At 46.2% G+C, this 27009-nt stretch overlaps 1 pseudogene; it reads right to left on the bottom strand.

Moving 5' to 3' along the window:
* Positions 1-5247: 5247 nt before the first annotated feature.
* On the bottom strand, positions 5248-27009 carry LOC101421883 (solute carrier family 2, facilitated glucose transporter member 3-like; annotated as a pseudogene).

The following is a 27009-nucleotide window of genomic DNA, read 5'->3' on the forward strand; positions in this document are numbered from 1 at the left end:
CCAGAGGCACTCCCTGAATTGGTTTTGTTTTCATTTGTTTTGCTTCTTCTTTATTTTTTGTTTTGTTTTTACAAAGCACTGGGAACCAAGCTCAGGACCTCCCGTATGGGAGGTGGACACTCAACTGCTTGAGTCACATCCACTCCTGAGGTTGGTTTAAATCCAAATTACCAGAGACCTTATGATGAGAAAGAAACCGGAAGATAGGGGCAGAGAAAACCACGGGGAGGAGCTGGAAACCAAACAGGAAGCGCAGACACAAGAAAGAGGAGGACATCACCACGTGATGTGAGGAAGAGATTCAGACCAAGGAACCTCGAGAACTGTGGTGAGCCAGCAACAGAACACTGTAGCTTCTGGGAAGAAAGCACAGTCTTGCCTTTCCCATAGGTGAAACTAGCTTCTAATTTCTTTCTCTTCATAAGGTGTCTGATAATCTAGACTGAAACCCAACCTCATTCAGTTGGGCCACAACTTAATCTAAAATAAGGTCTTCAAGAGGTCTCATTTACAGTGCGTTCACACCCATGGCAAGGGGGATTAAGATTAAGCCCATGTTTAAATTGGGATACCTAATTCAATTTAGTGAACATTCTGATGTGACATAATCTATCTGGATAATATGTTTTGCCACAATTCAACTTAAATCTAGTAAGTATTTGTTGGGAAACTAGTATACACTGAGGTCATCTGAGGGCTAAAGGACATTTGGGTAAGTAAAGCACTAAGAGCATTTCTCTCTTGCAGCGAGATTTCCATAACCATCACTCTGGTTGACAGAAAGGTAAGAAAGGGCCTCTACATGGCCCTGTGGCCCTTTCAGGCCAGGCACAAAATTGGCATTACTATTTGTACATACCAGACAGACAAGCATGCTTTTCTGAAAACCTAACATATATAGCTGAGTGGGATTTGAGACTTGTCGTGCCTGATGCTCCTGTTATGGAAGGGCCTCGGCCGAGCTGTTGGGTGTCCTGCGCAAAGCCGCAAGTGGCACATGAGGAGCAGGGCCGAGCTGACCTACTGCTCCACCAGGAAGGCCAGTGGCCACATGCCAGCCTTGTGGCCTTCCCGCCACATTGTCTTGTGCCCCAGAATGCAATGCACATCTTCCCTGTGATCTTTAACATTTCCTACTTGACTCAGTTGACATTTTCTTGTATTTCATGAATTTGCTCATGGTATGTCTTTCACCCATTAGAATATTCTTCTGGGCAAGGACAATTTCTCATTCCTCTATCACTATCCCAGTCTAGGGACTGGCATAAGGACAAGACAGAATAAATATTTGCTAAACGAGTGGCACCACTACCCAAAGTTACTTGAAATCTGACATTTGGGGAGGGTAAGACAAGAATCTATGATTCCAGGAAGTAGACTTGGCCCAATGGATAGGGCGTCTGCCTACTACATGGGAGGTCCATGGTTCAAACCCCGGGCCTCCTTGACCTGTGTGGAGCTGGCCCATGCACAGTGCTGATGCGCGCAAAGAGTGTCCTGCCACGCAGGGGTGTCCCCAGTTAGGGGAGCCCCATGAGCAAGGAGTGCGCCCCGTAAGGAGAGCCGCCCAGCGTGAAAGAAAGTGCGGCCTGCCCAGAAGTGGCACCACACACACGGAGAGCTGATGCAACAAGATGACGCAACAAAAAGAGACACAGATTCCAGGTGCTGCCGACAAGAATACAAGTGGACACAGAAGAACACACAGCAAATGGACACAGAACAGACAACTGGGGGGGGAGAGGGAGAGAAATAAAAATAATAATAATAAATCTTAAAAAAAAAAAATCTATGATTCCAGCAAATACCAAAAATAGCAAAGCAGAAGGGGCCAAGTGTCCCTCGGGAGGAGCCTAGAGAGACCAGGAGGAGTCTGGGAAGACCTCTCTTGCAGAACTTGTTCTCTCTTTGTGGTTTCTGCTTCAGGGCTGAGCCCTTGGGCACTGCTGTCCTTGTCACCTCGGGGTGTAGCGGAAACAAAGGGCAGTGGGCTCGGCCCTCAGCTGTCGGGGTGGAGCAGCTGCTGAGCGGGAGGCCCACCAGGAAGCCGGGCTGGGGCAGGTGCCGGGGCGCGGGGGAGTTGGCCTGCAGGAGTGCGTGTGGTTGAGTGGCCTCTCCTTCCCAGCCTTTCTCACCCGCTACGGGAAATTATTACTGGTTCTCTGGATATTTCTGGGGGTTCGTGACATCTCGGTCACCAACCAGCCTTCTGGAATGGACATTCCTCAGCTAACAGAAGGGGCACTCGGGGGCTGGAGGGGTGGGGTGTCAGGAGGCCCCTTCCCACAAGCACAGCTGTTCTGGTTAAAGTTTCAATTTTATATTCTCTTCCCTCTTCCAGCCACGGCATGCTTGGTCTTTTGGTCGGAGGAAACCACTGCAACAACATCAAAATACATTTAAAGACCTCATAAAAGGGCAACTTTGGTTGGCCCTTGTTGACTTTGGGGTAACAGAATATTCCTGAGAAAACCAAAATCTCTTCTCAATAGATGGGAAAAGAAAACAACCCTGGAAGCGGGGGAAAATGATTAGAAAAGAAGCAGTTGTGGTAGTTTTGGAAAACAGTGGGGAAATTGTTAGCATAATGAGCAGTTAAAATGTAAATGTCAAGTTCCCTATAATCCCTTCACCTAACCTGGTTGAATAAACAAAATTGCCAAGGTGAAATTACTTCCCCCCTTGAAATCAGAGCTTGAAAGGTAGCCGACAGAAAACTTCAGAAATCACTGAGAAATATCTTTTCTCAACCGTATCTGTTATCCAAAACAGAGATGCAGCCATATTTACAGTAACTTCAGAAGCTGTTTTCTTTTCTCCATCATATTGTGGACGAGTAGCTTTATATAGGGCCAGTTTTTTGGGTCTGGTTTTCCCCAAATCAGTTAGGTCTTGATGATGGAGATCAACTGAGGAGGCCAGTTGTCTGGATGCTGCATATTCAGGCATGAGGGAGGTTCCCACACTCTCACTGAAAAAAAAAAAAAGCAAATCTTCTATTATACTGTAGCAAATTCCCCATGGTCCTACTATTTGTACTCTCAAGTTCTTGTTGCTTTGGTTTCTCTAAAGCACCAACAATACTTGGCACCAATTGCGTACGCAGGAAATGTCCTCTGTTTTTGTATTATTTCCTGTGACGTTGGACTATGGTTGTGAAGATGGGAAGAGGTTCCTAGCTGTGATGAGGAAGGGCTGGCCTATCTCTTGGCCTCTGCGGAGACTGAGATTTGCCTCTCTTTTCAACTCTGATTCCTAACACAGCTGCCAGTACTGAGGAGGCACCCATTAACCAAGAAATATGCAGAGATCTCCCCTCCCTGTTGACATGGGAGGGCCCAGTGTGCTACATTCTTGTTTGTTTTTAGAAGGTAGGAGGGGCGAGGGGAGGATTGAACCTGGGACTTCTTATACGTGAAGCAGGCAGCAGACACTCAACCACTGAGCTACGCCTACTCCCATTCATTCTTTTTTTTTAAAGATTTATTTTATTTACTTCTCTCCCCTTCCCCCCGCCCCCCCCCGCCACCCCAGTTGTCTGTTCTCTGTGTCTATTTGCTGTGTGTTCTTCTTTGTCCGCTTCTGTTGTTGTCAGTGGCACGGGAATCTGTGTTTCTTTTTGCTGCGTCATCTTGTTGTGTCATTTCTCCTTGTGGGTGGCGCCATTCTTAGGCAGGCTGCACTTTCTTTCGCGCTGGGCGGCTCTCCTTACGGGGCACACTCCTTGCGCGTGGGGCTCCCCTACGCAGGGACACCCCTGAGTGGCACGGCACTCCTTGCGCGCATCAACACTGCGCATGGGCCAGCTCCACACGGGTCAAGGAGGCCCGGGGTTTGAACCGCGGACCTCCCATGTGGTAGATGGACGCCCTAACCACTGGGCCAAGTCTGCTGCCCCCATACATTCTTGACTAATTAAAGAGATATAAATTCTAAGACCTAGTGTTAACGTCAGGTATGTGAGTGACCTTGGGCAACTCACGAAATTTTCCCTAGCTGTAATTTCCCAGTCTGTAAATTGAGAATAATCAAGCCTGATGCCTTAGTTTGCCAGAGCTGCAATGACAAATACCACACCGATTGGCTTAAACAGCAGAGATATATTGTCTCGTAGTTTGGGAAGCTGAAGTTCAAAATCAAGGTATTGGGAGGCCACATCTCCAAAGTCCAGAGCGCTCTGGGGGTGGCTTGTGGCAGCCAGTCTCTCCCTCTGTCTCATGGCGCGTGTCTCCTTGTGCCTCTTATGGCTTCTGCCTCTGTGTCCAATTTCTCTTATTTATAAGGACTCTAGTCATCCTGGATCAAGGCCTTCCCTGATTCAGTCTGGCCACATCCTCCCAGGCTCTTCAAAGATCCTCTTCACAAATGAGTTCACACCCAGAGGACAGGGTTAGCGCTTGAACATGTCTTTCGGGGAACGTGGTCCAATCTCCGACTTCTAGTGGAAAGGGTTATTGCGAGGACAAGTGAGTCAATGTACACAAAGCCCCTTGCACATGGTAGTCACTCCTTCCTGTGCTAGGTATTAAATGCTCATCCTCTCCCTTTTATTCTGCATGGTGGCTACTTTTCATCTTCAGTTTTACTTGCCCCTCTTGTGGGAATCTGGGTTTTGGTAACTGTACCTTTTCTTATTAGAGCTTTAAAAGGGCAGCTGCTCCAAATGGCTCTGGCTCAGCCACAGCACGCAGATTAATGAGGCATTGGATGATTCAGAGAGAAGTTTCTGTACTTTGCAGGCAGCCAAGAGAGCCAGTTCCTCAGATGTTAGTGCAGCAGGTTTACCCAGTGTTGTACATTTTTATGGTAGCTTCTATTTCAGAAACATTTTTTTTTAAATCAGAAGGCAAGATTCTGGCCAAGCCCAACTTCCATATTGTGATTCACACATCCAAAATCTATTTTCTAGCCCAACACTAGTTCTGATATTTTAAAAATAAATCTTGCTCTGAGGAAATGTGTAGACTTCAGAGCACTTGACAATTTAGATGGTGTGTAGGTGAAGGTTCCACTGTACTGTACTGTTCTAGGGGTGCTTCCGCTGAGGTACTGTCACCTGAGTCTGCCACACGGCTGTCCTGAAGGGTCTTGGCAACCCATTCCCAAGACGCTTCTTTAGTTCCAAACCTTGAGCTGGAAAATATTGCAAGCAGTTTCTGCTGACTCGTCATTATATTTTATAAACGACTGTTATTCTGTTATTCAAAATTTCTTGGTGCCCTCAACCAATGTAAGAGCAGCCATGGATTACTCTTCTCCACCTTCTCCTTCCTCCTTTTCCCCCTCCCCTTCTTCTTCTCCTTCTCTTTTTCCGTCTTCCTTTTCCACCTCTTCCTCCTCCTGCTCCTTCTTCTTACTCTTCTTAACCTAGAACAGAAATTTCTACGGGTTAGAAAATAGCTAGGGAATCTTTCTTGCCTGAAGGGAGTTTTGGCCCACGGCTGCACACAGGTGAAGGTACTGGTGCCAGCCTGCTGAGAGACTTCCTTGTGTAGTGCCTTCTCCAGTGTGCAAACCAAGGAAATGTTTGAGTGGACAAGAAAGCTGCTCATAGCACAGGCACATTAGCCATCTCTAACAGTCGAGACAGGAAAATCGCTTTTCCTCTGAATGTGTTCTGATGGAACATGTCATTCGTTTGTATGTTTATATAGGTATTTTCCTATTTTATAGTGTATGCTTGACATTTTCAAGGCTGGAATGCATTTTGTTTAACTGTTTTTTTTTTCTCCAAAGAACTATCATTACTCTTATAATATTATCTGGTGATTTTCAGCTCTCTAGAGAGATGTAAATGTTCAGAGTTTTTCATAAGTGACATTGACAAACAGACATTTGAAAAGTTTTCAGGATTGTCCCCATATTTCACAGTGGGAGTTGAAAAACTATTTATTTTCTGCTGCCACACAGTACATATTACAGTTATGTATTTTTTCTAGCATATAAAATGGTGATAAAAAGATGGAGTTTTCATGGACTGCACATTGAATTTTATGTGTCATGTAAAGGAAGCTACATTATCATTCAGCAAAAATGTTAAAATGAGAGTCCAGTAGGATTTGCTGTAGAGGTGCTCACATATGTCTTAGGTTCATTTCCCACCTTGGGAGTTTATTAGCACACATCATAAAATGTTCCCTAGCAGGTGCTAATATCAATCTAATGGTGCCTAAGGTATACCACATGGTAATGTTCATAGTTCAATATTTGAATAATGTTCAGTCAAGAGCCAGATGCATAAAGTTCAATTAGTCGAGAACAAACCCTTCGAGCTCTAAACAACCTAATCATTTGCTGACTATCAGAGTTATAGCTGGTTTCCGAGTAATACCATCCTGAGGAGGAGGAGCAGGTATGACGGGGACAATAAAAAGAGCCTGGCAGAATTTCCAGAACACTCTGAGCCCCCCGCTCTGACCCCTACACTCTCCTTCCCCCCCCCCTTGTGGCCTGTGGAAGCCGGTCTTTCTCTTCGGGGAACATTTCTTGTCCACTCCAGGTATCCTTCATTCATTCACTCATTCAATCATAACAAATGTTTATGGAGCATCTACTACGTGCCAGCTCCCTGGCACCAGACCTCACGGCATTCACAAGCTGATGCGCGTCCTCTTACATCATTGGGCCTGCTCACCCTCTCCTGCCCGTGCCCATCACCCAGTCTCGGGGATACTGCTCAGTCTTCAACGGTCAAGTGGAGAACGAGAACGGGGTGGTGCTGCTTTGAGCCTGAACGACCTCCCACTGCAGACCTGAGTCCCTCGCTGGCTCTCAAATTCCCAGCCTCCGTGCGAGGAGCAAGCGGGAAGCAAGAGCCTGGAAGCTTTCCTTTCCCATCTCTAAATTCTGGCTTCTGCGGAGGTGGAGCCCCGGCCCAAGGCTGGGTAGGCTCCTTGGCTTAGAATGGTATTTCCTTTGTGCAGTTCTCAGCAAAACCCTTCGAAACTCTTAGAGGAAGTACTTCTAATATACAGAAAGCTAATGAAATGTAATCGGGTTCTCCTAGCCTATAAGGCAACTTTATACTAACTAGGAAAAAAAAAAAAAAGGATTTCCCTCTGGGTGGACAAATTAGAGACAGGAGTCTAGTTAGGGCTTATGCAGCCCCGTGGACACAAAGCCAGGCCAGGGTCCCATATGCTGGACTTGCCCTCATTGGTGCCATTTGCAGCACAGACCTGTGCCCCAAGGTGGAGGCTTTTCTCACTTTAGGGGGACATGGCTCTTGTAGATGGACTGAGTTCCTCAGTGCTGAGCAACCCCAGATTCAGCCAGTCCCTCTTCCTGGGAAGTGACTCACCCCTGGCCAATATGCCCATCAGTCTCGACTCCAGGGTCACCTCTCCAGCGACCTGCCCCGTGGCCATTCTGTTTTCTTGTTTTTTTGTTTTTAGATTTATTTTATTTATTTCTGCCCACCCCCCACTCCTGGTTGTCTGCTCTCTGTGTCCATTCACTGTGTTCTTCTGTGTTTGCTTCTATTCTCTCATTAGGTGGCTCTGGAAACTGATCCTGGGAACTTCTGGAGTGGGAGAGAGACAATTACTCTCTTGTGCCACTCCAGGTCCCTGTTCTACTACATCTTTTTATTTTCTCTCTGTGTCTCTCGTTGCGTCATCTTGCTGCGCCAGCTCTCTGCATCGGCTGGCACTCCTGAGCGGGGTGACTTTCCCGTGTGTGGGGCATTCCATGCAGGGCGGCTCTCCTGCAGAGGGTGACATTCCCGCGTGGGCCGGCACCCCACGTGAGCCACCTTGCCCTCACCAGGAGGCCCTGGGCATCGAACCCTGGACCTCCTATATGGTAGACGGGAGCCCAACTGGTTGAGCCACATCAGTTTCCCCCATTCTGGTTTTAGCAAGAGCGCCTCGGGCCCACAGGGTGTGGGTGCTTGCCTCTGCCTCAGCACTCACCATGGCTAATTGCAACATGAGTCCATGGGTGGGCCTGTCTCACTCCTGTAATGAGATGCACTTGATTTAACGTTGGTCCTAGCTGCTAGCTATGGCTCACTCTCCGTCGTTGAACTTGCCTCCTATTTCAATGAAAAAATAGAAAAGTTCAGAACTCCTGCATGCTTCCATGACCAAATCCACCTGGCCTGCATCTGTAAGCATGTACTCTGCCTTCTCTCTGGAGACTATGAAAGACTGGTCCATGTGCTTCTCCATGGCCAGGCACTCCCATCCACTACAGGAATCAACTCCAAATTGTCTCACCCTAGACCCCACCCCTATCTCTTCGTATATCATCAGTTTTTCTCCATCTACTGGATTATTCTAATCAGAATAACAGCATGCTGTAAGTAGCACTTTGTCCTCTGCTGGGAATTGAATTGTGTCCTTCCCAACCACATGTTTAGGTCCTAACCTCTGCTCCTGTCGGTGTGGACTCATTTGTAAATAGGATCTTCAAAGATCCTATATCAGTGAAGCCAAATTGAATCAGGGTGGACCTTAAGAACAAAGGGAAGACAAAGGAGAAGATCACCATCTGATGAAAATGGAAACTGATTGCCAGCTAGCCACCAACAGAAAGCCATAGACTTTGGACTGAGCATGGCTTGCTGATAGATTGATTTTGAATTTCTAGCCTCCAAACTATAAAACATTAAACTCCTGTTTTTGGTATCTGGCAAACTCACACACACATATGAAAAAAAATTCTCTCCAACTACTGCCCAATTTCTCTCCAATTGTACAGCAAAATTGCTCAGAGAATTGTTCAACTTCTGCCTACACATCTACTCTTCCCATTCTCTCTTGGGCCCACTCTAGTCAGGCTCTCACACCCACCCCTGCCCTGAAACAGTTCTCACAAGGTCACCAGTGACTTCAAGTTGCCGAGGCCAATGGTTCAGTCTCAGTCCATCTTATCTGACCTACCAATAGCATTGATTGTGGTTGATTAAGCTCCTGCTTGAGACACTTTGTTCACTTGACTTGCAGAAACCACTCTCATTTCTTCTCCTTCCACACTGAACACTACTTCTCAGACCCCTGGTGTTGCCTCCCCTGCCTTCCCAAGTTCCAGATCCTCAGTCTACCCCATTCATCATCTGCACTTACTCCCTCTGGGATCCTGCTGAGCCCCAGGGCTTTAAATATAAACTACAAATTGACTACTCTCAAATTTATACCCCAAGCCTAGGCCTCCCCTCTGAATTCTGGAATTATAATCCCAAATTCCTTCTCAATACTTTCCCTGGGATTTCTAACAGGCATCTCTAAGTTAACATACCCAGAACTCAACTCTTGATTGATTTGTCCTCAAACCAGTACTTCCTGAGGTCTCCCCCTTTCCACAACTGTTGCTTCTGTTTTTCCATTTCTTTTGGTCCAAAAACATCCTCTCACACCTAACCTCCAGTTTACCAACAATCCTGCTGGCACTTCTGATGCTTTCTCTTCAATTCCACCACCACATGGTACCAGCCACTATTCTACATCATGTAGACCTTTGTACCCAAAGTGTAGTTTTTGGATCAGCAACATCAGCTCACCTGCATGCTGGTTAGAAATGCAAGTGCTCCAGTGTCATCTGAGAGGAATCAGAATTGCATCTTACCTAGATCCCTTGGTGATTTATTTACATATTAAAATTTGAGAAGCTCTGACCTACTACAATAGCCTACTACTTGTATCTCTTCTTCTATCCTTGCCCCTCTGAATTCTATTTTTCACACTTATATTTTAAAAATATAAGTCAGAAAATGTTACCTTTGCCTTAAACCCTCAAATCACTTTTTATTTCACTCAGAGTAAAAGCCAATGACCTCACTGAATTTTTACTTTGATCTGATCTGCACTCCCACTCCAACCCCCTCTTAATTCCATCTCTTACTACTCTCCCCTTGGATCACTTTATCATTTCAGTTACATTGGCCCTCCAGCTCTTCCACACACACACAAGCATGCACAAGCCCCAGGACCTTTGCACATGTTGCCTGGAACCTCTTCCCCCAGATACAGGGAGCTTGTTCCATCATTTCATTCAGACTGCTGAAATACCACTTTATCGGAGAAATTCTCCATGGCATCGTAAAGAAAATACCATCTCTCCAGCACCTTTATCCCTTTCCCTTGCCTTGTTTTTCTGCATATTTTTCCCATAATAGGAACTTATTTGTTTACTGTCTGGGTCTCCCCATTAGAATGTAAGTTCCCTGAGGTCAGGGACTTTTACTGTTGTACTTGCTGTCAACATAGAACCTGACACATAGTAAGTGCTCCTTAAAGGTTTAGTGAATGAATGAATGAACCCCAAGTTTCTGGTTGGGCACTTTGGTAAGTGCCTTAGGATTCTTGGATAAGGTGCCCTGAGCAGGCTGTATCTTGGGAAAGGGCTTTAAAAAGTCAGGATTCCTTCCGAGCTTCCAGTTTATTAACAGATGCTTTGACTGCACGTCCTTCCCCAACGGTTTAAGACATCCCGGGGTCAGGAAACGGAGATGGCGGCAAGGCAGCCACAGGTCCTGACCTGCCTGGCTGGAGGGTGTATGCCCAGAAGTGTGGCGAGAAGCCCTGCATGCTTCCAATGCTGGTTTTCTCAGCACTGCCCGTCTCCTGGCTGCCTTCCTTTTTGTTTTGTGTTTAGTGATAGGTTTGCACTCAGGAGTCTCCAGTTGAGCTTCGGTAATCCGCAGTGAAGGTGGAAAGTCTGAGCAAACGAGTGGACAAGGAAGGCAGGCTAAAGGCATTGGGTGCAGATAACCAGAGGAGACTGCTGGGTAGTAAATGACCCCAGGCTTTTCCTACCCACTTTTCCTCTCTCAGTTCACATCAAGTACCAATGTCAAAGACGGCCTTTAAAACCTTAACTAAGACTTGCATGCTAGAAGCATCACAAACTTAGGTGCTTATTGACGGGGGAAGTCAGATTCCTGGGACTGCCTTTAGCCAGGCAGAGGTGTTTGGCAGGCTTACCGACTTCCAAGGGGTGTCCCTCTTTGGATGGAACTTGCTTTGATTCTTTTTTTCTTTTTCTGGTGTTTGTAATAAACTGGTTTCATTTGCACTTTCCTGTTCTCCATGACCTGCAGAATTTATCAGAGATAAACCAATGCTCTAGGACTAGAGCTGGAAATGACCTCAGAAGTTTTCTTGCCCGAAGCCCAGTTCCACAGGTGAAGTAACACAACTTGAGTCAAGTGAAGGAACCAGCCGTGCAGCCTGGACGCAGTAATGCAGGGAATGGATCTTGGGTTTTCTGATGGATTTGCTCGGCCATCTGCCAGGCCTGTGATAAAGCCACCCCTAGATAGAAGCCCTTTGGTGTCCTTGCTCAAAAGTCAAGGCCTGGGGAGCAGATGGAGCTCAAGTGGTTGAGTGCCTGCTTCTCACGTATGAGGTCCTGGGTTCAATCCCCAGTACCTCCTAAAAAAATAAAAGTCAAGGCCAGACTCAACATCATCAGCACCTACCACCTTTCCTCATCAGGCCCACCTCTAGCCCCAGGCCCCAGGGTCCTGGTGACGGGCACCCCCAAAGCTCCCACCCCACCACCCCAGAGCCCACCACCGCTTTCCTATCCTGGCTCTTTGCCTGAGCACAAAGACAGAGCACAATCCCTGCCCCTCTAGCCTCATCCAGGGAAAATTGCTTAATCTCTCAGTTTCCTCCCCTGAAAAATGGGGACTGATGTTGCCAGCCTTGTAGGGTCGTTGTGAAGACTGCAAGAAATGAAGTGAGAGAATTTCCTACAGCCTTGTAGATAAATACCCAGCAGCTCCTGCCCTCCCCCATCAAATCCTACTTCTTCATGGTCTCGCCTTTGGTCCTTATTACGTAGGAAATGATTCTGATAAAAGAACTCACAGCACCTTTTGACCTTGAGCAAGGTGCAAAAAAGTGATAAAGCTTCCTGTGTTTGAACATTCAGAGGTTTTGGTACTTAGACCCTAAAGCTCTAAACCAAGAGGTCCTGCGCTCCCCCGGCACATTGCTGACAAGTGTAGGCCAGGAGATCCAGGAAGAGGCCAAGTTGGCCCCCCCTGCCCCCCCCACTCCCCCCTCTCAATCTCCCCCCTCCCTTGTTGTCATGGCAACAGACTACCTCCCCCACCACTCCTTTACTCCACCCTGTCCGTGCATTACAGTGAGAGTCAGGAAAAACTGTAAAAGGCCTTAAAATGGACCTAAAGTATTACTAGGCATGCTTTTGAGGAACTGCTAGGCCCACGCTGCAGGTTATCTGATTCCGTGGGGGCCTGTGCCTTGCACTGCCTTTGAGCTCGTTTATAACTGTAAGCTGTGGAAAGTTAGCAGGTACACCAGCGAGTCCCGTCCATAGAGAGACGCCCGTGAACTTCGTTCAGGTGCAGATGCAATTCATTTCCCACCTGTGGAAGAGGCCACTTCTGCATCTCTTAGCAAATTTATTTTGGCCTTCCTGATTGCTTATTTACGTTCTCTGGATCCTCTTTTGGACTTTTTTTTTTTTCCAAATTAGTAGACTTTATATCAATTTCAAAACATAAAATAACAGACCAAAGGCAGCTTAACAAATTATAGAAGCATTTATTGCTGCGTTTTAATAATTCCCTCATTAATCAAGGTGCAAAATAAAATCTTGGACATGCCTTCATTTTATGTTTGTAAGACAGTCATGATTTTACCTTTTTAAAAATGATCCTTTAACAGGGACCTACCCCTGCTGAGTAGGGCTGAGACCCTCCTTGGCCCCTTCCTCTCGGCACTCTTGCAGCACTTGTTGTTGAATAACATGAGTGTTTTAGTTTGCTAAGGGCTCCCCAAGCACTAGACCAGAATACGTTCACTTTTACAATGGGGGATTTATTAGATTCAAAGCTTACAGTTCTGAGGCTGGGAAGGTGTCCAAATCATCAGAGATGCTTTCTCACCGAGGTGCAGCTGTGGAAACGAGGCACATGGCAAGGCACAATGGTGGCATCTGCCAGTTTCCTTCTCCTCCAGGCTCGCTTTCTCTGCGAGCTGCAGCTGTGGGCGATTGGGTACAGGGCCACGGTGTGTCTGCCTGCTACTTGCCTCTCCTCTGGGCTTCATTGTTTCAGCTTCCTGCTAAAGTGGCTTCCTCGCAGCCTCTATGTTCCATTGAGTCCAGCTCCCAGGTCCTGGGGACTTCTTTCTCAGCTTCTGGGTTTTCTTCTCTCTCTCCGCAGCTTTTTTCTGTGTTTGTCACTTTTGATTCCTCCATTTATAAAGGACTCGAGTAAGAGAATTAAGACCCACCTGGGCTATCCCCTGCTGCAGCAATCAGCCTTGAAAACTGATCTGATCTAATCAAGGGTTCACAATACATTCCATTTCAGAGCATAATTTTCTGGGGCCTGCAAAAGATTCAAACCAACACAGTGTTTGACCCTGGCTTTCTTGCTAATCAGCCTTGTTTCCATGTCCTCTCCGCTAATGGGTTGTGCATTCCTCGAGAGCAAGGACCATGCGGTGGGATTTGGAGGCCCCTTTGCCTTGCACAGGGTAGATGTTTGGTCAAAGCTTTGTTGAGGCAACTCAAAATCCTTGACCTAGTTCTTGATTGCTAAACATTGACCAGGCATCCAAGTGTGAGTTTTGGTGGAAGGAAAATAATAAATGAAAAATAATGAATACAAAGAAATGCCAACCTATCATTTTGTATGCACCTGGAGCTCTTCTAAGCATTCTTCATGTTCCTACTCGGTTGAGCCATAGCCCTAGGGGGCCATCCTGTTCTGATCTGCCATGTTAAAAATGAGGAGAGAGAGAGCTGAAGTCACACATTAGTGTAGAAAGATACACATGGGCTCCCCGAAGTCCCTGCCCTCTTCCCGGTGTCCACTGGCACTGCCTTGGGTCCATCCTTCATTGCAGGCAAACATAACCTGTCATCTGCCTTTGATCTCATCCCTTCCACGAGGCCTCCACACCTGGGGCTGCTTCTGGGGCTTATACCATCTCCCAGCCCTGGACACGCTGTCCCACCTGTCCCCACGGCCTCCTGGGCCCACGCACTGGAGCTCTCGGGATGTCCAAGCATCCATGGGCTTGAGAGGCCTCCCAGGGCTGGAGCAGCCCTCTTCCTCTTGTGGCTCACGTGTGTCCCACGGAACTCATGCTGTGCACATACGAAGGTATTCGTAAAAACAGTCCACCCGTGCATTCATTCATTCATTCACTCATCCCACCAATGACATTTTTATTTATTATTAAAGATTTATTTTATTTATTTCTCTTCCCTTCCCCTCCTCCCACCCACTGTTTGTTCTGTGCCCATTCACTGTGTGTTCTTCTGTGTCTGTTTGCATTCTTGTCAGGCGGCACCAGGAATCTGAGTCTCTTTTTGTTGCATCATCTTGCTGTATCAGCTTCTCTGTGTGTTTGGCGCCACTCCTGGGCTGGCTGTGTTTTTTGCATGGGGCGGCTCTTCTTGCAGAGCACACTCCTTGCACGGGGGGTACCCCTGCACAGGGGCGCCCCTGCGTGGCATGGCACTCCTTGCATGCGGCAGTGCTGTGTATGGGCCAGCTCACCACATGGGCCAGGAAGCCCTGGGTTTTGAACCCTGGACCTTCTATATGGTATGCGGACGAACCATCCATTGAGCCATATCTGCCTCCCACCAGTAAGGTTTTGTTTTTTTCCAAAGATTTATTTTTTTATTTCTCTCCCCTTCCCCCCGCCCCGCCCCGCCCCGCCCCACCCAGCTGTCTGCTCTCTGTGTCCATTCGCTGTGTGTTCTTCTGTGTCTGCTTGTATTCCTGTCAGCAGCAGGGAATCTGTGTCTCTTTTTGTTGCGTCATCTTGTTGTGTCAGCTCTCTGTGTATGTGGCACCATTCCTGGGCAGGCTGCACTTTCTTTCACGCTGGGCGGCTCTCCTTACAGGGTGCACTCCTTGCGCGTGGGGCTCCCCTACGCGGGGGGACACCCCTGCGTGGCACGGCACTCCTTGTGCACATCAGCACTGCGCATGGGCCAGCTCCACACGGGTTAAGGAGGCCTGGGGTTTGAACTGCAGACCTCCCATGTGGTAGACGGACGCCCTAGCCACTGGGCCAAGTCCGCTTCCCACCAATAAGGTTTTTAAATATTTATTGTGCACCTAACACGTGCCAGGATCTGTTCCAGGCCCTGGGGTTAAAGAGGTGCTCGCAGCAGACAAGTTCGCAGCCCTCCTTAACCTGCGAGAGAGTCAGGACAGTGAACGCACTCAAGACACAGCAAGGTGGCTCCAGGCGGCTTTCAGTGCCCCGACAAGGCGAGCCAGCGGGCAGTGGCAGTGTGCTGCTGCAGTTGTTGGGGGCTGGGGGATGGCTGGGGATAGGCAGGAAAAGAGCTCCAAGGAGGAGGAGCCATTTGAAGGAAGGAGCCTGCCAGGAAGATGCTGCGGGCAGAGGGAACACCAGGTGGAAATGGTCCTGGCTCAGAGGACAGAGACAAGGACAGGCGAGTGAGGACACGGCCGGCAGGGGTTGGCGGGGCCGGTTTCCTAAGGTCCTTCGGGCATGAGAAGGGGCTTGGAATTTTTTCTAATCGTGCCAGGCAGACACCAGAGGAGCATGAAGGGATTCAGTTTTCACTCAGAGCCCCTCCTGAATCCCTAAAACTCAGAAGGGATCTAGTTTTACGCAGCGTTCAAAAATGGGTATTGGGCTGGGGAAGACAGAGGACCCAGGGGGGCTTCCCCAGAGCTGGAGACCACTTCCTGGAGCCTCAGACCAGCCCGGAGCCCAGAGGGTGAGGCTCCGTGGTCGCCGTCCTGAACCTCTTAGGAATTTTATTTACGAACTTGTGTTTTATAAGGGAAGTCTGCATGGCGTGGGGGAGGAGGTGGGGGGCCCCCCGTGTCCTGGGTCCACTCACCCTCCCCTAGGACCACCGCCCCCCACCCAGGTTTTCCTCTCACCAGGCCACAGTGGGGGTTGGGGGCAGGGGCAGAGGGCACCCGGGTCAGGTGCATCTCAGGATGGGACCTGTTGGGAGTGTCCTAGCATATTCCACGAACCTCCGGACAGCGTGAGCCCCTCGCCAGCCCCACCAGGCGCAGAGGTCTCCATCCCTTGGGGGCCGCCAGTTCACTATGGGCTGGGTATCGGACCCTTGGAAGAGGAGAATGACTTCTGGACCCCAGAGGGGGCAGAGTATGTGAGTCCAGAAGTGGGGGAGGACGGGGAGTCTTCCCCAGCAGGACCCTGGGAACCATGAGGGTCTGCACGTGCTCTGCTGCTACGCTACCAGGAGAAAGGATGGAAAAAACACAGATCAAGGGGACCAGGTGTAGCTCAAGTGGTTGAGCACCTGCTTCACACGTAAAAGGTCCTGGGTTCAATCCCCAGTACCTCCTAAAATAAAATAAAATTAAAACACAGATAAAAAGCACAATAGCCTGTCTTGGGAAACCACTGGAGAAAGCAAACATCTTGCAGTTTATATTTAAACAGCACTTTATTCCTGCTTTTCAGAAAAGGAGCCCCCATGCTTTCACTTGCACTGGACTCTGGAAATCGTGTAATTAGCATTGAAACTTAGCTTTGCCTGTTGGTCCCTGAGATCCTGAGATAATTAAATTTTTGCATCCCCACACATACATGTGTGGTTTTCAGACATTTCTATACCTGATTTTTGAAGCAGGTAAAGCTTGACCTTGTACAGGGATCCCCAGTTTGAAGATGAAAACACTTCATAAATCTTTTAAAGGGGGCTTCTGCCACCACTGCTTGCTATGTTGTGATGTTGGTTAAGGATCGAGGCTCTGGGTTTGTATCTTAGGCTGTGCCACTTATCATCTGGGTGACCTTGGAGATTGGCTTAGGACTCTTTCTGCACGTTAGAAGGGAAGTAAAATAGGACTTATCTCATAGGGCTGTGCCAGCAGCGTAGCAAGGCCTCGATAAATGTTAGCTCCTTTTATTCATTTATTGAACATTTACTAAGTGTTGGGCCAGACAGTGGAGACACATGTGAATCTGCAAGGATTGAACTGATGAAAAATGGAGAAAATCCTTGTCAGAATGGAGCAGAAACAACTGTGCGTGATCAAAACACGAATCTTGCAGGCTATAGTTTGTCTATAGACCACCAAGTAAGAGAATAGGATTTTTTTTCAAAAGATAGGTATCCTAAATTCGTTTTTCTTAGCCTGTTATACCAATATAAGTAATGCACTACAATACAGGCCCTGGATTTATCATTCTGTACTATAGGAAAGACATGCCATCCAGTAGCCTGCTGAGCAATTTTCCCAGATTTGAAAGGAATATGAAAATATTTAAAATCTTCAATAATGCATAAAACAAGCTTTTGAATTTTGACTATGGCTATTTTTTTAAAAAAGGGGATGGCTGGTTTCAAAGCTAGTGGTTTCTAGTGAATGATGTTGCCTAACTAAAGGGGATACCAGCAGGCATAAGACAGAGGAAAATGATCTGCACCCAGACTCCTTGGAATATTTATCTGCTTAAATAGCCCACCCCCAACGCCATCCCTGCCATGGAGGTGTCTGCAAACTGCAGGGATAGCTTCTGCTCTAGCCAACCCCAGATTGCCTCTGCTTTTTACTCACAATCCTAATTCCCTTTCCTAAATTATGGCCACAGTTTACGGGTGCCACTCTTTCTCTACCTATTGTTAATCAATCTGCTTACAGACATTAGCAATCCCCATACCAGCACTTCCAAACCCACCCTTTTTAAAAAGTCTTATTTCTTTATCTGCCCCCACCCCCACCCCCTGTTGTCTGCTCTCTGTGTCCATTCATTGTGTGTTCTTCTGTGTCTGCTTGTCTTCTCTTTAGGCGGCACTGGGAACTGATCCTGGGACCTCCCAGAGTGGAAGAGAGGTGTTTAATCTCTTGCACCACTTCAGCTTCCTGGTCTGCTGCATCTCTTGTTGTGCCTCCTCTGTGTCTCTTTTTGTTGCATCATATTGCTGCACTAGCTCCCCATGTGGGCAAGTACTGCTGTGCAGGCCAGCACCCCTACATGGGCCAGCATCCTGCACGGGCCAGTTCTCCACTCGGGCCAGCTCACCTTCACCAAGAGGCCCCTGGAATTGAACCCTGGACCTCCCATATGGTAGAAAGGAGCCCAATTACTTGAGCCACATCTGCTTCCCCCAAACCCACATTTTTGACACATGCATAAGATCTGTCTTTTCAGTTCAAAAGAGCATAGTTCAGATATACACATTACTGGGGGAGTTCTATTCATCACCCTGAAACATCATATTGGCCTTGCCGGCCATTCAGTTCGGGAGCTAGACATGTAGTAATCATATACTTTTAAACTTTATGAATCACAAGTCCAAGTGGATATTATGAACCATTAGAATTTTTCTGGCTATAATTGTTTTAAGTGAGAGGCTATGTCAACTGATGCTAACTGTTGATTTCCAAACAATACCATTTTCAATAAAGATTCCTTCTTTGATTTAACATAGGCATAAGAAATGGATTGTAGCTAAGATATAACATGGAACCTACAACAGATATCTTTGAAGGCATTTCAATTCCCACAGGAAATAATGGAAATTCCTGACACTTTCACGGAAAGAGATAAAACAATGTGTTCTCCACTTTGATGGATAGGATGCTGATGTTTTCTCTTCCGGAACACACATTCCTTAGGAAACAGAAGCACAAGGTAACTGGTTGAATTTTTAACAAAGTTGCTGCCTTCTTCTCCAGGCATATACAACTCTGGAAGTTCAGATTTGTTTTGGTTACATCTTTGTAAAGGAAATCCACTTCCCTGAAGATAGGAGTTCCTATGGCCTTGAGAGCTCTCTTTAGTTGCTTCAAGGTTGTATTAGCATACCCCTATATTTGTGTGAATGCACACACACACATACACACACAGAAGCACGGGTTACCTTTCACTCACACTGGAAAACTGTAGAAGTTACATAGGATCTGGATCCCGGAGCATGCTTGTTAAACAGATGAAGGAGTGCCTGGTTGAATTAAGTAAACTGTTCAGCATGGAAACCCTAGAAAGAAGGAAGCAAGCAAAGCAAAGGGTGAGCAACTGGGATTACAAAACAGTGACCTCGAGGTGGAAGGGATTGGATTTACTTAGTTTTGATTTGTTTGTTTTGCTTTGGAGCAGGACACCTACCTGAGTGCTCGAGTACTATGGGTTGATAAGTCAACCCATAAAATTTATCATGCCAGATAAATTTCTCTGCATGAGACAAATGAGTACTTTCCATCCCTTGCCTTCTGCCCTTCGTGCTTGTGGTTTCCACATTCAATGATCATGAGGATTCAGTGGGAGAAACTGGATTTTCCAGAAGTATTCTGAGGTCACTTTTCTGTTACTCATCTACAAGGTGTTCCCAGAAGCAACCAGTTCTGAGCAGCATTCAGAGCAAGGAGCTTTGCACATTGTTGCTGTTTAGAAAATGTAAACAAAGAGAAGTGGGGCACCTTATCTGAAACTTATCTGTGAGCACCAACCCCTCTCCTCTCCTTTAAAATGGGGGTAGAGGGAGAGAGTCTTGGAAATTTAACAGTAGAAGTTTAAAATTTTTAAAAAAGAGTCACATTAAGCATCCAACTATGTTTTTTTTTATATGCACATTCAGAAGTTTTATTTCAAAACAAAGAACTACAATAACATTAGTAATTTAAAAATCCATTTGAAAACGGTCACAACCTGGTCACTGAGATATGGAAAAAGTTCCACACTGAATTGAATTAGTGCCAACCCACTGCTGTTGAGGGGCCAGAAAGAGCAGTGCAATTAGAAGGAAGGTACCTCTCCCAACAAAGTCCTGCTCCATAGATAGGTGGGTTTTATCCAGAGACTCATGACTAGAGGGAATGTTGAGAACTGAAAATAAAATACTGTATAGGCAAGGAGTTTGGTTAAATTAGGGTCTGAAATAGGCACAAAAGGAGATCAAGCATCAAATGAAAAATGGGGAGAAGGTGTCATCAGGGTCCTATCTCCATTTATTAAAAAAAAATACTGGGAAACTAGATGATTGTGGAGGCATCAATGATCTTGCAGCAGAAATAAATCCCTCTATCATCTAACCCTCCAGAACTGTCCAGGAGTAGAAGTGAGCCTTCAATTGGTTTCCTATCCCCTTAAAAGAACGCCTCCTTCTTCTTACCACCACCCTTCAGGGGCCCCGGGAGAGTAGAGGTCCTGATGTCACACTTTCTTTCCCACTCCCATTGTTGGAGCCCAAAGTGAAGCTGAGCCCTCATCCTCTGGATCTGGAAGTTCTCCCCCACTCTCCAACAAGGAAAGGTGGCCAGATGAACTGAATTCTAAAGTTTAGGAGAGAACCTAAGATGCAGATTCCATCCAGCAGAGGCAGTTATTTATATACATGAGAGGGAATCCATTCTATTCAAGGCAGGAGGCAGGGTAGGAACACAGAAGAAACAAATGACCAATCAACTACTTCCACCCAGCACAAAGTGCCCATACATTCATCCTCTCTCAAGCGTAGGCTACCCTGCACACACAACCTCAAATATGGTCTATCAGAAAGGTTCAAGTTCCCTAAGGTGTTAAAACGGACGTAAACAAGCATGATCCCAAAAGAGCAAACTTAAATTAGGTAATAATTGTTCAGTAAATATCCTCTCCCAGAGCTGAGGTTAGCTAAATTCCAAGTTAGCTATGAATATTCTCCTCTAAATTCCTTTAAAAAGGCTATAGGTTAAAACAAAACAAAAATCTACACCTACAATTTCCTGAAGAACAAAATGGAGAAATACTGAACCTCTACCAAAAACCACTATTTTAAGTTTCTTATTTGGAGGGCTCACCCACCAGATGAGTGGTGGAAGTGTTTAAAAAAAAAAAACCCATGGGAAATGGAAGTGGCTCAAGCAGTTGGGCTCCCATCTACCATAGAGGAGGTCCAGGATTTGATGCGCAAGGGCCTCCTAGTGAAGGCAAGCTGGCCCATGCAGCAAGCTAGCCCACATAGTGTACTGGCCAATGTGGGAATGCCGCCCCACACAAGAGTGTCAGCTGACACGGGGAGCTGGCACAGCAAGGTGAATCAACAAAAAGAGACACAGAGGAGAGACAGAGCAGAACAGGGAGCTGAGGTGGTACAAGAGAATCATCACCTCTTTCCCACACCAGAAGGTCCCAGGATCGGTTCCCAGAGCCTCCTAATGAGCACACAAGCAGACACAGAAGAATACACAGCAAATGACAGAGAGAGCAGATAACAGGGCAGGGGAGGGGGGGAGATATAAATAAATAAAATTTTAATAATAATAATAATTTATTTTAAAAAATAGCAAACCCATGAGTCTGCAACAAAGGGAAGGAGTTGTTTGTTCAGTGAGGGGAGAGAGAATTGCTAGAAATGAGCTTCCCTTCTCTGGATTCCACCCAAAATGAGAACCCATTAACGGCCAGTAACTAGAATGCCCATCTTAGCAACAGTTGTAGATTTCAAGTACTACTACATGTACACTGTAATCTTAAAGAAGTTCCAAAGGAAACCAGGAGCTTTTATCTTTATACAGGCACATGACTTTTCTGAGAACTTATGCTCGAAACTTTCTATCTGAATGACAGAAATGGTTATGAGGCAATGTGCAATATTCAGGCACCACTCATGTACCTTCAATAATACCCTACACTCTTATTTCTTCCTGAAATTCTTCCCTTCTTACTGCACTTAAATCTCTCCAGTATCAGTCTTCTTCCACCCATAGCCTCTCTTTGAACACCTCCCTCTCCCTCAGTCTCCTTAAGTTTCCCATTATTTTGGTAAACTTACTTTACACTTTAAAAAAATAAATATTTATGCAACAAAACCAGAAGATAAAATAAACACACTCAAGTGAATTTGCTCTGCAGAGCTGTATGGAAGTGAAGAAGGGAATCTCTTATTTAATCTTCCTCTGCCCTCCACACTCATGTACACCTGCTTCCTGGCAAGTCTGAGGTTGGGGGAACTACACCTTCACTCTTACTCCCTTCTTTGTCCTTGTTAGGCAACATTAGAATCTAAGGGGAAAAGAGCTGGCCAAGTTGTTCTATGCCAAGTGGTCAATTCCTCCTGAAATGAAGGTAGGTTTACCTGGTCTCTCTTAAACAGAAGAGAATGCTCAAGAAATGAAATACTTAAAAAGCCATTGAAGATATGACTAACCCCAGCATTGAGTTCACCTGTCTACTCATAGAGTGTGTAGGATGAGAAGGGAATCAAGTAGCAGCATTTAGAAACAGTCCTGGGTTAGATTCTGATGAGATCTTTCCCTCCTGCAGGGAGCATTTGCTTTTCCATGTTGGGAGGGAGGTGGGAAGGAGTCCTGACTTAGACATTGGTGGTGGAGGTCTCCTTCCAGGCTGGGTGTTGTTTATCTCCACAATAAGGGTCTTTCCTGGCTCTATTGGCCTCCTGCACCTGCCCTTCAAAAACCCTTCTAATATCCACAAAAGTCCTGCCACAGGTCGCAGGGACTTTGAAGAAGGTGAAGACCAGAAGACAACAAGGAAGCCTGTGAAGATGATACAAATGCAGCCTCCCAAATAGGCTGCAGCTAAGGGGAAAAGCAGTCCCACCAAAAAGTTGGAGGTCCAGTTGGAACAACCAGCCACTGCCATTGCACTGACTCCAGAGAGCTGCTAAGAGAGCTGACGTATGATGGAAATAATGATGGGCTATCAGTAGTTGGGTGCTCTAAAGAATTCCAGTACATTGAGTTTTATTTTTTTCTTGTGCCATCCTAGCACTCTCCTCTTTCATCTCCTGGATGTCCTGGCTCACATCCTGAATACCCCACAACCACTGGAGGACCTCGTTGGCATTTCCCTCTTCCTTTCTATTAATGAGCAAGAATCTAGGACTTTCAGGGCAAAATGGTGGCACTACACTCTGCAACACAGCTGGAATGATGGTGAAGCCTAATAGCACAGGCCACAGCTCTTCAGACCCAAAGACGACTTCCAACGAGGAATGCCCAGCTGGTTGAGAGAACTGAAGGCACCTTGTAGGGCAGTAGGAGATTTCTCTCCAATGTACATGGGCACAAAACCTGTGCAGAGTCCACAGAAGAGACCAATAACCAAGCTGCCTGTGATGGGCATTTCAAGCAACTCAACCAAAAGGCAGCCACCACCGATCGCCAATAGGTTGACAGTAAGCATCAAATTGCACCTGCCCAAACGATTGACAAAGATTCCAATAGAAAATGAGCCAATCGTACCACCAACGGAGAAGAGAGGCACAGCTAGGGACCAGAGGGGTGTGAACAGCACCTCGGAGGGAAGGTTTTCCATCTTCTCTTCCAAAGTGCAACTGAGAGAGTCCTTTATGATCGCTTCAGGAGCACTGATGGCTGCAGTGTTGTAGCCAAACTAGACAGAGCCGATTGTGGCAATGGTGACAGTGAAGATTACAGGTGCGGTGACCTTTTCTGTCCCCGTGGTCCTAATTTATTCCTCTGGAATCCTGAGTAAAAATCTAGAAATAGTATTCCAGGAATACACCCTTCCTGCAACAAAACCAACAGTCCCTCTCAATATCAAGTTTTCTTCAATTCCTCAGTAACATTCCATAGCCTAACTCCTCATCTTTAGCAGCATCACTCTAATTGTGTTTTAATAATATATTCCACTTATATATGTGTGTGTATATGTATGCATATATAAATATCTACAGTGCAAATAATTGTTTTCAATAAAGGAATTAGTCTATAGTAGTTTGTTGCAACTTGATCTACTTGAACTCAGTTTTAACAAAGTTCATTGCATGTTAAAGGACAAGACACAGTACACATTCTTATATTTACAAGCTACATTAGTAGCCAAAATAAAGTGTAGAAAATGCTGCAGAATCCCCAGCTATTTTTAACAACTTTCATGTGTTGTATAGTCGGAGCTGCTTTTCTTCTTCTGGCTCATGAGTATTCCTTTAGTAAGAAACAGCATCGACACTACAGAAACGAATTTTGATAGTTCCAAGAACCAGTCAGAGTTACTGAACCATAACTTTTCCTGTGTGTTCAGGGCCAAAATGCCTCTTACAGATTCACTTACGCATGCCCCATCTGTGGAGAAGTGGATTCCAGAATGACGGCATTTCCAAAACGTACTATTTACCCGGAGAGTGAGTAATGGACTATTAACGCTTTCTCACTTTGAGATTTATCCCCTCTGATTTCTTATCAAATTGATATTGCTTCACCCCATGCAATATATCTATTAAAAAAATAATGGAAGGGAGGCAGGGAGCGAGGGAGGAAAGGAGAAAAAAGATGATAGAAAAGGGAAATTTTTTTAAAAAGTTGTCATGTGACCCCAAAATTTTTCGTTTTAATAAAAAGACCGTGAACATGGACTCTGCAGGGTATGCAAAAAAGAGAACTGCATCCTTTGACCTGTAGTCGGGCTGAAAATTGGTAGCTGGCAGGCAGCAGTTCTGCAAAGGGATGTGCAAAGGTGTATGGTTTCAGAGACGGGATTTTCGACTCTGCCAGGTCCCAGCTCTTTGGCCTAAAGCAAGCGCCTCAACTTCTCTTCACCTCAGTGGTCTCTGCTGCAAGAGGGGAGTATGATGCCTGCCACAGAGAGTTATGATGGGCATTCAATGAGAAGACACTAGTGCCTAGTCTGGAGCCAGCACACAGTAGCACAGGGGAAAGAAAATAAATGATTTCCCTTTGCAAGCACTTGACCAGAGAGTCAAGGGGAAGACAGGAGGCTAGTTGGAGCTCAGTAACTGCAGAGAGCAGGGACAAACGCAAACCCCCAAATTACCAAAAACTGATTAATTTACTCAATAGAAATAAAAGAAAACCTGATTATGTAGCAAATTACTTTGCTTTCCACCACTGTTTAGCCGAGGTTGTTTTCTATTCTCTTTCCGTAAGAAGATAGAGCTGCTGTCCCCTGGATAACTGACATGGGCAGCCCGTTGCCTGGTGCCCTCACCTTCAACCACAGCATCTGCTCCAAAGATCCAAGAATATTACTAAGCGCTGGAGTCTGTTCCTCTCCAGTAATAGATGGATCTTTTTCACAACTTATTTGTTATGTTTTTCACTTGGCAATTTCTGAGTTTTTAATGGTCCCTTCCAGACCCAAATTATTTCCATGTGTTTTATGCAGCACAGAAACAGCTCAAGTTCAGCCCACCTAACCTTCTACCGTAGCTAATGCTCTTCTAGTATCTTCAACTCAAGGTGTGGCTAAGAGACAGATCTTCGGTGCCTATTAATGAAAGCATGGTCTAAGTTCCTTTAAAGTTTCCCCTTTCAGGTTTGTTGCCACTTAGTCACTCATTATACTATTAATAAGCTACTTAAGGATTATAGCTTTAAAAGAAATTACTAAAGAACAGATGGAAACTAGGTGGAAAATATCCCAATAGAAGATTTTAGTATTGCATGAAGTTCTAATTAACCAAATCAGTATAATGTAAAACATATTTCAGAATGAAATTATTTTAACCTAGAGACCGAATGGAGCACAGAAGACTAAGATGGGTTCTGACCTCATTTTAAACCTTTAAACATCCTCCAAGCTGTGTGACAACCTGGAGTAAGTTACTTAACCTCTCTATGCCTCAGTCTCATCGTTTGTAAATAGGTTGTTATTATACCTATCTTACAGAATTGTTTTAGAGATTAAATGAGCTAATGTAGATAAACTGCGGTGCCCCAAGAAAACAGTGGTTTATTAATATTTTATTATAAGTTCGAAAAAATTCACTGTTGGCGTTCAGTACTGTATAACATGATACTTGATCACAAATTCAATCAGGAGGCCAAGTTTATATTTTATTTCTTTATTATATCAAATATGGGGTGTTAAAATTGGAATGCTAACAGCCAAGAATGACTCTTTTGTCCCTGAAGATCATCTGTGTGTGTATATATATATATATATTTTTTTTTTTTAAGATTTATTTTATTTATTTCTCTCCCCTTCCCCTCTGTTGTCTGCTTTCTGCGTCCATTCCCTGTGTGTTCTTCTGTGTCTGCTTGCATGCTTGTCATGTGGCACCAGGAAACTGTGTCTCTTTTTTATTGTGTCATCTTGCTGCGTCAGCTCTCTGTGTGTGCGGCACCACTCCTGGGCGAGCCGTGCTATTTTTGCGTGGGGTGGCTCTCCTTACAGGGCACGCTCCTTGTGTGTGGGGCTCCCCTATGCGGGGGACACCCCTGCGAGGTACGGCACTCCTTGTGCACATCAGCCCTGCACGTTGGCCAGCTCACCACAAGGGCCAGGAGGCCCTGGGTTTGAACCCTGAACCTCCCATATGGTAGGTGGACGCTGTATCAGTTGAGCCAAATCTGCTTCCCTATCCGTATGTTTTTTGATGGTCCGCTTAAAGCACTCCCTAAAATCAAATGAGCTGGCAAGTGATGAGATAGACCAAGTGAAAATGAAAACTAAGAAAGTACACGTGGAAAAAGTTAAGATAGACAAAGTCTACGCAGCTGATCCACACTCAGAGACCCACAAAGGATGAAGATGGAGAGTGAGGCTAAGGGATCAAAGGATCATTCTGGGAAACAGGAACTGGGGGTCTGCAGAAGCCAAAAGGGACAAGCCAGGAAGCTGTGCGTTGACATTAACACCACAACGAAGCCCCCCAAACCTAAGGAAACACCCCTTGTCACCCATAGCTGGGAACAAAGGATTGTTATTGTGAGCACCAACATCAACAGGTAATATTTGCCAAGCTCCTGCTCAGGACTTGGCGCTACCTAAGCCCTTTGCACCGAATGTGTATTTCTCCAGCCACCCTGCGAGATGGGCGCCCTCATGTCCATTTCTGTTTGCAGGGGAGGGAACTGAGGCTGGGAGAGTTTAAGCACCTTGCCCAGCACCAAACCGCTGTGGCAGAGCCTGTAGCCCTGCCAGGCTGTTCTGCAAGAAACTCCCTCCTCTTACCCCAAACAAGCCAACAAACAGCACTGAGGCCATCTTCCCCGCATGGGAAGCAGGACTTCTGGGGCCGCTTTACCCCCTCCGCCAAGTGCACCCAGTCTGGAACCATCCCTGCCCGCTGCCACACCAGTCCCCGCCCAACGTTCAGTGACTTCACATGGGTAGTTGACAT

This window comes from Dasypus novemcinctus, chromosome 16 (genome assembly GCF_030445035.2).
Source record: "Dasypus novemcinctus isolate mDasNov1 chromosome 16, mDasNov1.1.hap2, whole genome shotgun sequence".
NCBI lineage: Eukaryota > Metazoa > Chordata > Mammalia > Cingulata > Dasypodidae > Dasypus > Dasypus novemcinctus.